The sequence below is a fragment of the Buteo buteo genome, unplaced genomic scaffold (genome assembly GCF_964188355.1).
Source record: "Buteo buteo unplaced genomic scaffold, bButBut1.hap1.1 HAP1_SCAFFOLD_100, whole genome shotgun sequence".
Classification (NCBI taxonomy): domain Eukaryota; kingdom Metazoa; phylum Chordata; class Aves; order Accipitriformes; family Accipitridae; genus Buteo; species Buteo buteo.
The window spans coordinates 225,543-239,418 of record NW_027439264.1 but is presented as its reverse complement, the minus strand read 5'-3'; positions in this window follow the sequence as shown (position 1 = coordinate 239,418).

Genomic DNA, 13,876 nt, shown 5'->3' with positions numbered 1-13,876 from the left:
CGTTCTGTTTAATATCTTTATCGATGATTTGGATGAGGGGATTGAGTGCACCCTCAGCAAGTTGGCGGATGACACCAAGTTGGGAGGCAGGGTCGATCTGTTTGAGGGTAGGGAGGCTCTACAGAGGGATCTGGTCAGGCTGGATCGATGGGCTGAGGCCAATCGTATGAAGTTCAACAAGGCCAAGTGCCGGGTCCTGCGCTTCGGTCACAGCAACCCCATGGAGCGCTACAGGCTTGGGGAAGAGTGGCTGGAAAGCTGCCCGGCAGAGAAAGACCTGGGGGTGCTGGTTGACAGCCGGCTGAATATGAGCCGGCAGTGTGCCCAGGTGGCCAAGAAGGCCAACGGCATCCTGGCCTGCATCAGAAATAGTGTGGCCAGCAGGAGCAGGGAGGTGATTGTTCCCCTGTACTGGGCACTGGTGAGGCTGCACCTCGAGTCCTGTGTTCAGTTTTGGGCCCCTCGCTACAAGACAGACATTGACTTGCTGGAGCGTGTTCAGAGAAGGGCAACCAAGTTGGTGAGGGGCCTGGAGCATAAGTCTTATGAGGAGCGGCTGAGGGAGCTGGGGCTGTTTAGTCTAGAGAAGAGGAGGCTGAGGGGAGACCTTATCGCTCTCGACAGCTACCTGAAGGGGGGTTGTAGTGAGGTGGGTGCTGCTCTCTTCTGTCAGGTGGCTGGAGATAGCAGAAGAGGAAATGGCCCCAAGTTGAGGCAAGGGAGATTTAGGTTAGATATTAGGACAAAATTTTTTACTGAGAGGGTTGTCAGACATTGGAATAGGCTGCCCAGGGAAGTGGTTGAGTCACCATCCCTGGAGGTATTCAAAAAGCGAGTAGACGGGGTACTTCAGGACATGGTTTAGTGGGCATGGTTGATGGTTGGACTCGATGATCTTGAAGGTCTTTTCCAACCTAAATGATTCTATGATTCTAGGTTGGAAGGGACCTCTGGAGGTCATCTGGTCCAGCCCCCCTGCTCAAGGAGGACCACCTAGAGACGGTTGCCCAGGCCCATGTTGTCTTTTGAGTATCTCCAAGGACGGAGACTCCACAGCCTCCGCGGGCAGTGCTGGGTCACCGTCACGGTGAAAAAGTGTTTCCTGATGTTCAGACAGAACCTCCTGTGTTTCAGTTTGTGCCCATTGCCTCTCATGGTATTCCTGTTGATTGTTGTACTAAGAATCGCTGCAGCTTTAGACATTCGCAGTTCCTACCTCAACACCTGTGGTGCACCTGAAACACTTCATATGGGGAAAAAAGGAACGCTAATATATCAACTTTGAGCCTCTTTAGTACTTTCCAAAACTCGTGCGATAGGACAGCCCATCTCTTTGTTGCTGGTGGCCGCTGATGATGTGGTGGCTGTTGTGGGGCATTTATGTCGACAAAACAAGCAGTTCTACTTCTTTCAGGGAGTTACCTGTTGTTACTGAAGCTCTGCAGTTGTCTTTTCCTGTCTGCAAAAGTCACTACCAATCGGAAGATTATACAACAAAGTCCCAGTTCTGGAAAAGTAAGAGTGGTTGTACTGAGATGAATTAAGACTGGAAAAATTTGGGGGTTTTACCCACTAATGCAAGGACTTGAGTTAACAGGCAGCGAGGAAAGCGATGAATGCTGCTGTGACACTCTTCCTTTTTCTATGAATAAGTGGGTTTTTTGAAGCTAATACACCGTATTGAATTCCAGATACTCTGTTTCAACTTGATATTTAATAAGCTTTGTAATCTAGTACGCGTCTTTGTTTTATTGTACCCCTTCTTGACTTTGCTTTCCACCCCCTTCCCTGCCCATATAACTCCCCAGATCTCTCTTCTGCTCACTTCACCTTTGTTCACAGCTGCATCTTCATCCTGTCCTGGAGGCCAGGCAAATGGCCAGCATGCGTCTGTGTCCTTTTCCTCTGGGGAGGCTTGAAGCACAGTTCTGTTAAGGTTGCGGACTAGAGTGGAGGTACGCATTGCATAGTACTCTTCAGACATTATAACCTACTGGAGAGTATTTGGCCATTTCAGTGTTGTTCTGCAAGATCGCTCCTGAGTAAAGGAGCTGTTTACTACCCTGGTAAAGCTGTTTAGATAAAGGACTACTCCAAGTTCACTTTTTGGGACATCAGGACATGCCCGAAACATTCCACAAATAGCTACGCTTTATGTCACGTCTACTCCTGTGTGCAAGCGCTATCCCAAAGCACCTGGGACGTACCCGCTATGGCCTTTTGGCACGTACCAACCATGCTGAAGCTTGCTAATGGTTGCTTTAGGACTCAGCAGCTCAGCAGTAGTATGATGGATATTATTCCTATCACACTTGCAAACTTGTGGGCTCATAGCATCTTTCAGGTGTGGGGTGACCAACAGGCCTCTAAGTTCAGGATGTGAAAAGACACTTTTCATAGTCTCGCCACCAGAAGCTAGAACAAGCCATCGATAAAGACAAACTCCTTTCCAAGTCATACCCTGCCTGCTTCAAAAGTGGGTGGAAGCTCAGGAAGATGGCCACATGCAATCCCTACAGATCTGCAGGACTATAGCTCAGTGAGGGAAATCCATCTAAAGCAATTTGGCATCAGTGTCCTGAAGGTGGTTTAACTACCTGCATCCGCAACACAACGGCTGCATTTCAGAGATACAGCATACCTAATCGTGCCGGGGGTTGCTGATGGAACAAACATCCCCATCAAAATACGACTTTTCATTTTAGAGGCCCCACGATGTTGCCTTTCAGGATACATTCCACAATCAGCAACAAGGCATCCGTATGATCAGATAACGGGTATTTGCTTCAATAACTCAAAACTCCATTAAGCTTCAGAAAAGCAACAATTTTGAGCATTCCTGTGGTTTTATTTGACAGTGGATACTTCCCTCAGTCTGACCGTTCCAGGAGAAGCTAGTCTCCTGGCCCTTCGTCACAGCAGTACAGTCAGTAGCGTGGATGGATAGCTGCACCTTGCTGCTCGATAGAGGAGTCCTACAGCACAGGCAGTTTTGTACCACGCCTAGAAAGTCCAGTTAGTTGTCAGAGGCAAAGAGCCCGCGAATATGTTGCTGCCACTAGATGGCAAAAAGCACACATGGAAAACAGCAACTCGTTTCTGAGAGGAGAGCTACACCAGAGGGTTGTGCTGCCATCCAAAGGGACCTTGAAAGGCTGGAGAAATGGGCTGATGGGAACCTCACGCAGCTCAACAAGGAGCAGTGCAGTGTCCTGCGCCTGGGAAGGAACAATTCCAGGCACCAGTACCTGCTGGGGATCACCCAGCTGGAAAGCAGCTTTGCAGAAAAGGACCGAGGGGTCCTGGTGGACACGAAGTTGACTGTGAGCCAGCAATGTGTCCCTGCAGCAGAAAAGGAATGCGGTATCCTGGGTTGCTGTCGCGGTTTAACCCCAGCCAGCAACTAAGCGCCACGCAGCCGCTCGCTCACTCCCCTCGCACCCAGTGGGACGGGGGAGAAAATCGGGAAAAGAAGTAAAACTCGTGGGCTGAGATAAGAACGGTTTAACAGAAGAGAAAAGAAGAAACTAATAACGATAATGCCAACGCTAATAAAATGCCAACAGCAATAATAAAAGGATTGGAATGTACAAATGATGCGCAGGGCAATTGCTCACCACCCCGCCGACCGACCGACACCCAGCTAGTCCCCAGGCGGCGATCCCCCGCCCCCACCCCCCCCAGTTTAGACACTAGATGTGGCGTCACACGGTATGGAATACCCTGTTGGCCAGTTTGGGCCAGCTGCCCTGGCTGTGTCCCCTCCCAGCTTCTTGTGCCCCTCCAGCCTTCTCGCTGGCTGGGCACGAGAAGCTGAAAAATCCTTGACTTTAGACTAAATGCTACTGAGACTGAGCAACAACTGAAAACACCAGGGTGTTATCAACATTCTTCGCATACTGAACTCAAAACATAGCACAGTACCAGCTGCTCGGAAGACAGTTAACTCTATCCCAGCTGAAACCAGGACAGTTGCCTTAGGCACAGTATTGCCAGCAAGTCAAGGGAGGTGACACTTCCACTCTACTCGGCGCCGGTGAGGGGAGTGTTGTGTCCAGCTCTGGGTGCCTCGGTAGGTAGGAGACAGGCAGGGACACGCTGCAGAGAGTCCAACAAAGACCCGCCAAGCTGATTCAAGGACTGGAGCGTCTCGCAGGAGGAAAGGCTGAGAGAGCTGGGACTCTTCAGCCTGGAGAAGAGGAAGCTCAGGGGCAATCTCATCAATGTATAGGAATACCCGAAGGGAAGGCCCAAAGCTTTTTTCAGTGGTGCGCAGCGACAGCACGAGAGGCGACGGGTGCAAACCGAAACGCGTGAGGTTCCCTCGGAACGTCAAGAAACACATTTTTACTGCTAGGGTGACAGAGCCCTGGTACAGGTTGCCTGGGAAGGCTGCGAGTCTCCCTGCTTGGGAGATATGCAGAATGCAGCCGGGCACAGACCGGGACAGCTGGCTCTAGGTGACCCTGCTCGAGCAGAGGACTGGGACCAGAGGACCTCAGCCATTCTGCGATTCTCTGCAAGGGGGCGAGCAGCAGCCACTGGCGCAGCGAGACGGGGCCCTCGCTTTTCACCGCACCGCACGGCACGGCACCGCGGGAAGTTCAGGCCGCCTTTCCGTCGGGAGGAAAGCAAGCACGTCGTCCTGGAGCTCTGGCGGGGCGGGCCCGGAGCGGTCAGCGGGCATCCGCAGCGAGCTCCCGCAGCCCCCGACCGCCCAAGCTGGGCCCTGGCCCCACCTCGAGCCTCACTGCAGGGGCGCGTGTCCTGAGGCCCCCCCGCCACGCGCGGAGGGAACGACCAGCAGCGGTCGAGGCGAGAGCTGCCCCGGCGTCTGCCGCGGCCTCCGGCCAGGCGGGAGCAGCCCGGGCCCCCGCCCCCGGGACACCCTGTCGTGGGGACAGCGCCCGCTCTCCCCGGGGCCCCCGGGAGCCACGCCCCCATCTGTGACGTCCCCTTGCCACGCCCCCGAGCGCCGTCGCCGCCGTTGTTGCCTGCTGGCGGACGGAGCAGCAGCAGGTGCCGGGCAGGGGCCGTCGCCTCGGGGGCTGCAGGCCGCGGCAGGCGAGCTCGTCTGCCTGGTGCCTGCCCTCGCCCTCGCCCTCGCCGTGGTCCTCGTCCTCGCCCTCGCCCTCCTCCACACCCTCTCCCGCGCCCTCCTCCTCGCCCAGGGCCTGGCAGAGTCCGCCGGGTGCCTCCTGCTGCTGGTGGCTCCCAGCGGGGCCACGACTGCACCGCAGCATGTGCTGGAGGGTCATGGGGCTCTTCAGCAAGAAGCGCCAGCGGTCGCCCTCCGGCAGCGCTTCTGGGCAGCCCTGCGCTCCAGCCGCTGCCACCGGTGCCTACGAGCTCGGGGAGGAGGACCCGGGCAGGCTGCACCGCGCGGCTGCCCGCGGCGACCTGGCCTGGCTGAGGCAGTGGCGGCTGAGGAGAGGTGGCATCGACGGGCAAGACCAGGAGAAGCGGTGAGGGGCTGCGGGCCGCTGACGGACACCTTGGCTGCTTCTGGCAGGCGTTGCTGCGAGAGGTTCTGAGCCAAGTTCCACCAGTCCCCTCTCAAGCACCAGGAGCACGTTGCAGCGCAGAGCCTGCTGGTCCAGCGTGGTGCGATCAACCCCCCTGGCAGCTTTCGGGTGCCACGCGGAAGTGCCCGCTCTTAAGGTTTTGCGTAGGGCCAGATTCAAGCTAATTGCTTGAAAAGCGAGATTTGCCCTGTCAGCTGGGGGAGCGAGCTCCAGAGCTTTTCATTGCTCCCAGCTGCCGGGTCGGCTTGAGTGCTGTTGGAAGTGCCTGCCGCCGACCTGCTGCTCGGCAATGGTCTCCCCGCGGGGTCGTTCTGCAGCTGCTCAGGCAGCACCAGTTCTCTTCTGCCCTGTGGGTGAGCGGTGCAGGAAAGCAGGAGGAGCGGAGTCTGGGCTGCAGGGTCCCCAGGGCTGAGTGGCAGCACAGCTTTGGTTCTTCCGTTGCCTGTCTATGTTAAGCTCGTATGTTTAATTTTTAGGACACCTCGGCATGTCGCTTGTGCAGACGGCCACGTGGATGTCGTTAGACGTCGGGTACAAGAGAACTGCCGGCTGAACCTTGCTGGCCATTTCAAGAGATCGCCACTGACGACGGTATGTGGCATATGTTACGCTCTTGTCAGTGGGACTTGCCGACTGTGCGTCAAATGAGAGGTGCCTGGCAGGATTCTTTACACGGACCTGCGTAGAAACGTGCATGTTGTAATAGGTGTGGAAGGGGCATACGTTAGCTCATCTTGGAAGATGCTTTTCTTTCCCAGCATTCAGAAGCTGGCCGAGTTGTGACAGAGTGGAACGTAAATGTTGGAAATCTTCCCTTTTTTGTGTGTTGTTCCCAGGCAGTACAGTGCCAGCAAGAAAAACGTGTGGCTCTTCTGCTGCAGCATGGTGCCGACCCGAATCTGGCAGATGCTGACGGCAACACTGCCCTTCACCCTGCTGTCGTATCTCCTAATACAACTGTAGCAGGGCTGTTACTTGAGCGTAATGCCAATATTAATGCTCAGAACCGGGTAACCTTGGCACTTGGTAAAGCTGCTCTTTCGAAAAGGTGCAGAACTTGTCTGGGTTTTTCTAACGGGGATTGTTTGTCCTTTCAGGAGGGATATACCCCCCCTAATCTTGCTGTCTCCAAACATGACGAGGAGATGGTAGAGTTTCTTCACAAAAAAGGAACTGAAAATCAGCGTGAAAGGTGAGACATTTGTCAAAACGGCACATAGGTCTCTTTAGTCGTCTGCAAGTATGATTGATGAGAGGCATGGGAATGAGCTTTGAAAAAGAAGGAGCCGCACGGAAGGAGTTCCCTGGGTGACTGGTAAAAGCAGGTCTGCGCTTGGCTGCTTTCATCCTTTGCACCCCAAAGATTGCAAGAAAGCGGTCTGTGGTGCCCCCTCCACACACAGACCCAGACCCAGACCCAGACCCAGACCCAGACCCAGACCCAGACCCAGACCCAGCAGGAAACTTGCCATTAGCTCAGCAGCACCACAGCTCTGCAGGAGAGGGTTTTTTAAGTGGCGGCATAGTTGGTGCTTAAGTGTTGTGAATGGAAGCGTTAGGAGAAAGAGAGGCAACGTTGTCCGAGAGACAAGGGGCATAAGGTGAAACACAAGGTGTTTTAACTGCGCGTGAGGAGCAAACTCGGCCTGAGGATGGTCAAGCAGTCGAACAGCTTGCCCCGGGAGTTTGTGCAGCCTCCATGCGTGGGGGCTTTGAAGAGCAGAGTGGAAGGACCCCTGAACAGCGTGGTCTGACCTCGTAGCTCAGTCTGCTTTGGGGAGGCGGTTGGCCTGGACACCTCACGAGGTGCCTTCCAACCTGAATTCTCCAACGCTTCCATGTATTTGGCTTTGCTTTCGCTGTGCTTGTAGGAAAGGGGGAAAGCATTGTTTAGGGAGCAAGCAGGGATTAAAACGATGGCAATGCAGTGCCTGCAGACGCGGATGTATTTCATAACACATTTGGGATGCTTTAGGATTGCTCTTACAGTTGCCACAGTTGCCGGGGATATAAATGCAAGCCAGCTTCTTTGGCATGGTGCTGATACTGTTACAGAGATAACTCTGCTATCCACCAGCATGGAACTTACTGTCCTGTAACTACATACCTCAGATTATAAAATACATATGCATGTGGTCATTTCAAATGATCAGTTATTTATGTCACAGCTGAAGAAACATATCTCAACGTGAGAAAACAAGTATACACCTACTCACTCAACTGCAAGTTGTAAGCTTCACTGCAACACACCTTAGAGTTTTAGTTTCTTTCCAGAGGTGAAGATGACAGCAGAAAGACTCGAGTCCAAAGCTGTTTTCACCTACCCTGAGTGTTATTTCAAGTTATTGCTCTGTGATTACTACAAAAATTACGCAGTCATATGGCTTGAAAGGCTGACCATCTTTCACACATTCTGGAGACTGTGAGGTTTTGTACATGAATGTCCTGGCTTCAGGTGGGATAGAGTTAATTTTTACAGGAACCTGGGAGGTGGGGGGCATAGCCGGGGCAGCTGACCTGAACTAGCCAAGGAGCTATTCCATACCATATGACATCATGCTCAGTATATAAATGGCGAGCGGGCTGGGGGGAGCTCTCTTGGCTATCGGTGGGGGAAGTGGTGGAGCGTCGGGTTCCGGGTGGTGAGCAGTTCCACTGTGCATCACTCTTTTTGTATATTCTTTCATTAGTACCGTTGTTGTTGTTGTAACTTTTTGCGTGTGTGTGTGTTGTCCCAGTAAACTGCCATTGTCTCAACCCTCGAGGTTCCAGTTTGGTTTGGTTTTTTTTTCCTTTTCTCTCCTTCGTCTCCCCCCTATCCCACCGGAGGGGGGCGGGAGGAGTGAGCGAGTGGCTGCATGGTCCTTTGTTACCGGCTGGGCTGAAACCACGACAATGAATAATAGAGAAATGGGAATCAGCACAGGTAGATCAGCGATTTGTCTATGTCACACGTACAACAGTGTTAAGAGGTTAATTTGCAATTTGTTTCATTTTTATCCTCACATCTCCACCACTGGTAAGCCACTTGGGTGAGATCCTTCATTTCTGTAATTCCAACTGTTTTACGCTGTACTCAATATTTCCATCTCTAAACATGGGCCCACTCAAAACAAACAACTGATTTCAGGTTTTAAAAACACTTTCTTAGTTTTAAAACATCTCTAAGTTTTACAGCAGTCCAGTTGTACGTGCAACTCCAAAACATCCCTCGCCTGTAAATCCACCAGTCTGATGCTCATTTACATCACAGGTCTTTCACCAAGCACAATGTTCCTGAGGTGGGTACAATGCAGTATGTGCCAGTGTAGACTCTTTTCCATTACCAGGGAAATTAAAAAGATGTTTTAATATCACTGAAAATTCAGGCTGGATGGAAAAACACACAAGTAGAAAATGCTGATTTCAAAAATGCCAAGGCACATCCTTTCATTGCCCACATGGAAAACCCATAGACCAGGTATGGCTATGGAGATCTCTTCCTCCACCCCACTATTGCCTAAAAGGACGACGGGCAGATTTGTCACACTGCTTGGGACTCACAAAGATCTATAATTTGGTATTATATTTCTGCATGCAGCCTCTGCATCCTGTGGGAGCAAAGAAATGCTCCTGCTGCCTTGCAGCCCTGCCACTCCACAGCTCCCAGGACACCTCAGAGCTCTGCACATCCACATCGGTTCTCCTTGGGTGGACATTCCCAGAGGAATTATGCTGCTGCGAGCGTGCAAAGCCGCGTAATCCAAGCCACTTGAAGGAGACACAAAACAATTGTACATTTTCTCCTTAATAAACAGTCCCTCTGGACACAGAAGTCACAGACTCTCTCTGCTCGCCAGCACGTGGGATAACTGCGCATCAGCCACATCCTACATTTTCTCCGTGTTGTTTCTTTCTTTTGCAGCACTTGCAGATATCCACTGGGGAATATGGTAATCCCAAAACACTGCTGCCTCCATGCTACACGGTTTCACCATTCATCAACATTAGCTGTGTTCATGCATGATAAAGTACTGGCTTATTTGTACAGGAAGGAAAGACAAATTAGGAATTTCGTGTACTAACCTTTTACCTGCCCTGGCTTTGACACACCACACCCTGTCCTGTTCTAGAACCGCGGTACCGAAAAAAAGCTATGCAAAAATTACACGTACTCTCTGCTGCTAGTCCACTTTCTTTTCCCCATGATCAAATCCCTTTTCAGAGATATGAGAAGACAAGCAATGTAGAAAGCACCTGGAAGGTTACCTTACTGCTGTTCCAGCAAATTATATGGCTGGCTGCCTCTGGAAAATGTTTGGGGAGCTGCATCAACATGCAAGGAACCTCAAAAAGAGGAGGGAATTTTTGACTGCTCTAATTGTCACTCTGTCCTGAAATTGAGACCTCCAGCACAGCAAAGACCTCTGACAACAAACAAAATCAGCAATGAACAACAACTAAGATGGTTTCCCACACAAACCTCAGTCCTGCCCTTGGTAAACTGCTGGGAATTTGCTTAGAGAAGAAATTTTCTTAAGCTGTCAACTGGGCAACAAAATTGTCATCAAGGAAAAAACAAATGCAACAGCATCTCCATGCAGATGAGAAAAAGAGAACACTAGGTTGTCTCTCAGAGAAGAACCAAGGGAGACACTATAGACTAGGTTCATTCAGTAAAATCAGATAACAGCATCTGACTTCTCCTTTATCAGGCTGATACGCACCTACTTACTCCTAACTTACAGTGGACAGAGTAAATATGGTTTAAGAATTACTTGTTCTCAAATTTCACTTCTATTCTTAAACGTACAGGACTTTGGGCATAAATCTGCCACTCACGACATGCTTGTTTCCCCTTTGTATTCAATCTAAAAGCAGTCTTTATTGAAATGATCATAAATTACACACTGACATTTGGCAGCCTTTGTTAAAAACAGAAACCTACCACAGCCTCATCACAGCTCTCTATTGCCATCTCCTCATTTCTGTAGCTAAACACACCCAGTGTGGCAAAGCAGCTGCATCATTTACTGTTCATTAAGAGGTAGAAATGATACAGCAGGTGGATGTCAGGTTTTGTCCATTACTTCACAATTACTTGTTCTGAATATTTAACCCACATTTTGGGAGGTGGAATGAGAACCATTTATCTAAATCAGAATGATTCACCTGAGGAATATTTTCCTCTCCTGCACCTCTTTTCTATCTTTCTTTTCCCCCCAAACCTCATAAAATATTAAATTCTCCTGGATCACCTTATTAGTACTCATCTATTAATAGCAGACTCCACAAACTCCTCACTCCTCAATTAATGTTGCTCAGCCAAACATCCCATGCTTGAAAGGGCTCAGGATGACTATGGAAACCTCTCTGTTGCAGGAACTAACAACCTTGAAAGATACCTTAACGAGGACAAGAAGATCTCCTCCAGTTTATAAAAAAAAAATAATTGTGCTAACTCATCCAAAGGCTTGCATGAATTTGGACCAGTTTCTGTCAAACTTCCCCTTGTTCTTGTGTGCCTAGGAGTCACTCTTTGATTTTAAACCAGCCACCTTTGCACACAGGATTTGTTCAGAATTGTAAATTTCCATTAAAATGCAGAAAAATCTTGAAAGCTAAAGTTATTTCCATTTTCTATACAGACTGGTACGCTTGTAGAAAAAGCTCCACTGTCCAGAAGGCTGTTGACCACAGCCTTCGTTTGCAGCTTGAACTACAGCCAATCCAGATCACTGAAGGTGAGGACAAACACTCTGAACTTGACTCACAACATCATAAAAAGTCAGGGTAGTAAGTCAAGCACATGCCAAATAATTTACTTTTTACATATATGACTTCACTCTCCATAAGGATGAATCAGCTCAGCAGCAATCTCTTACTAGTGGCAAAATACAAGACTAATACATAACAGTAGGTATCTTGCAAGTGCCACCAAAATGTGAAACACAAATATAGGCAACTTGCTGTATACAACTGATCACAGACTCTGGCATCTGAATAACAGGAAGGTGAGCTGGAAGCTCTATGTGTTACACCACCCGCACAACTCTCCCACCAACAGGGCTCCTCTCTTGCCTGAGAACAGTAAATTCACACTGGGCTACTGCAAAACTATTGCCAACAATTGAAATGAGAAAAGGTTGTGGTATTTAATTAGGAATTTAAAAAAATGCCAACCATGAAATATAAACTGTCAGGACTTCATTGTTTCTGTCTCAGTGTTGTTCATTGAACCCTTCTTTGCTTTCTTGAATAATAGCCATGAATTTTGGGAAGGGTGCAGAGAGGATTACTTCAAATATAGCGAGGGCTGTGTCCTGTGCCAGAAGCTTTAAAAGAAAAAAAAGAAAAAGAAAAAGAAAAAAGAAAAGAGAACTGTGGCAAATGGAAAGAATGACAACTTCAAATCTGCAAGCACATAAGTGATCAACAAATGCTGGTTGACAGCCTAACGTGGTGAGTAAAGCAATCACAGTACACCTGCTTCTGCCACGACAAGGGCCAAATGAGAGAACAACCATCAGCCAGGTGTCATGGGCAAGCCATCACTTCTGCACAAAATTAAAGTACAATGGAAACAGGCTGAAGAAAGAGAAATACAGAGAATGACAGTGTGGAAAGATGCCCCTCTGCCTTACTTCAGATGTTCATCTAGAGGAAGTGAAGGAAGAAAACAACAGCTATTCTATTCATGATTTCCTGCTGCTGCATGAGTGCCTGAACTGGCATGATAACATCTTCTTCCACCCAGGTATGCCAGAAAGGGAATGCTGCACACATCAGTTACTGAATTAAATTAAATAGATGCAAGTCATAAGTTCATAAACTGATCTCTAAATCACTGCTATTTTGTGGATAGACAAGGTCAGAGTCTCCGTCCCTGTATTTCGTTTCATCTACAGGCTTGGAGTCCATTTGACTCTCACTTAAAGTTATTCCTGATTTCACTCTTGAACTGAACAACGGGGAAACGAAAATGGACTTCTTGGATCCCCAGCCCCATGGTTACTTGCAACAAGTGATAAAAGGATGGTCACAGTGCACGTTTTTAGGGTTTTATCTGCCATTTGACAACACTTCCAGTTACCCACTGGCCAGATAAACACTAACATTAGACACTGCGTAGAGGTCTGGCTTATCAGAGCTATCGCTCCTCTGTCATTGGGTCTTCTTGTCCACAGCTTTTGTAGAGCCACAGCAAAACAGCCCTCTTCTCTCCCGTTGCATATACAGAACGGGCAGCTACACTCATCAGCTAGTCACAGACCTGTGGCACATGAAAGAGGAGCTGGGCATGACCTTCAGCATCAAAATCACCCGCCTCCACGCTCAGAGCAGTGTGGCAGCCTGCCGCCCTCAGTGAGGAGCGAGGCTCTGCAAGCCAACACAGAGAGAGGGGAATGCGCTGCCTCCTATCATGGACGCTACCCTCACACCGTCATCAGTTTTAATTGTGATTCTCCTGTAGCAGCGTGAACTACTCCTATCAAAGAGGTAATGACAACAACAACACTTTTGAAACCAGCTTCCTGTATTCTACATGAGAGTGAAAAATACGTGCTTTCCTCCAAACAATGCTGCTTGGTTTTTTTCTTCCTCCTTCTTTTTTCCCCTTTTTTGCTTAGTATTCAGCTGTGGGTTTTGCATCTCCTCAGAGATGAGCACAACATAGCGGGTTCCTCACTGGACCTGTTCATGACAAACTTCACTGCCAGTTTCTAATGCTTCTTCTAGCAGCTAAGTTTTGTCCCTCACTATGGTTTCAGGCTTCCCACCTGGCTGAGTTGTTGCACTGTGTTCATAGGTCTCAACCTACGATATTGCCCTGGAAGGAGCAAAATTCCCACTTGCTGACACTAGAGAGGAAACTTGCAGTCTGTGACAGGCCACAAATCCTCCTCTCCTATCAGGGTAAAAAAAAAGCAGGTACTTGGTACCACACGCCCTGCTTTTCCAACGTATGCCACCTTTTTCAGGCTTCTCACAGACAGAGCACTTGAAGAAGGAAGACAATCCGGGGCCGAGTTATCTTGCAGGACCACCAGCATCTCTCAGCAGGATCCTGGCCTGACATTCATGAAATGGTCCAGGGCTCTCCCTACCTACACATGCGCACACACAGAAAACCATCCATCTACTCTCATTCCTCATCTTCCTTTCCATGGCATTCCCATTTTTGCTGTCACAAACTAGGTATCCCAAGGAGAGTGTTGCAAGGAAGGTCCTTGGCAAAGCTGGTTCCTTACACGACTGTTTGGTAAGGACTATGACAAGCCACTAAACAGGGTTGTAAATACCATAAAGCACATGATTCTGAAAATCATGCATTACCATTTGTCTATGCATTTTTTTCATGCTGCTTTGCA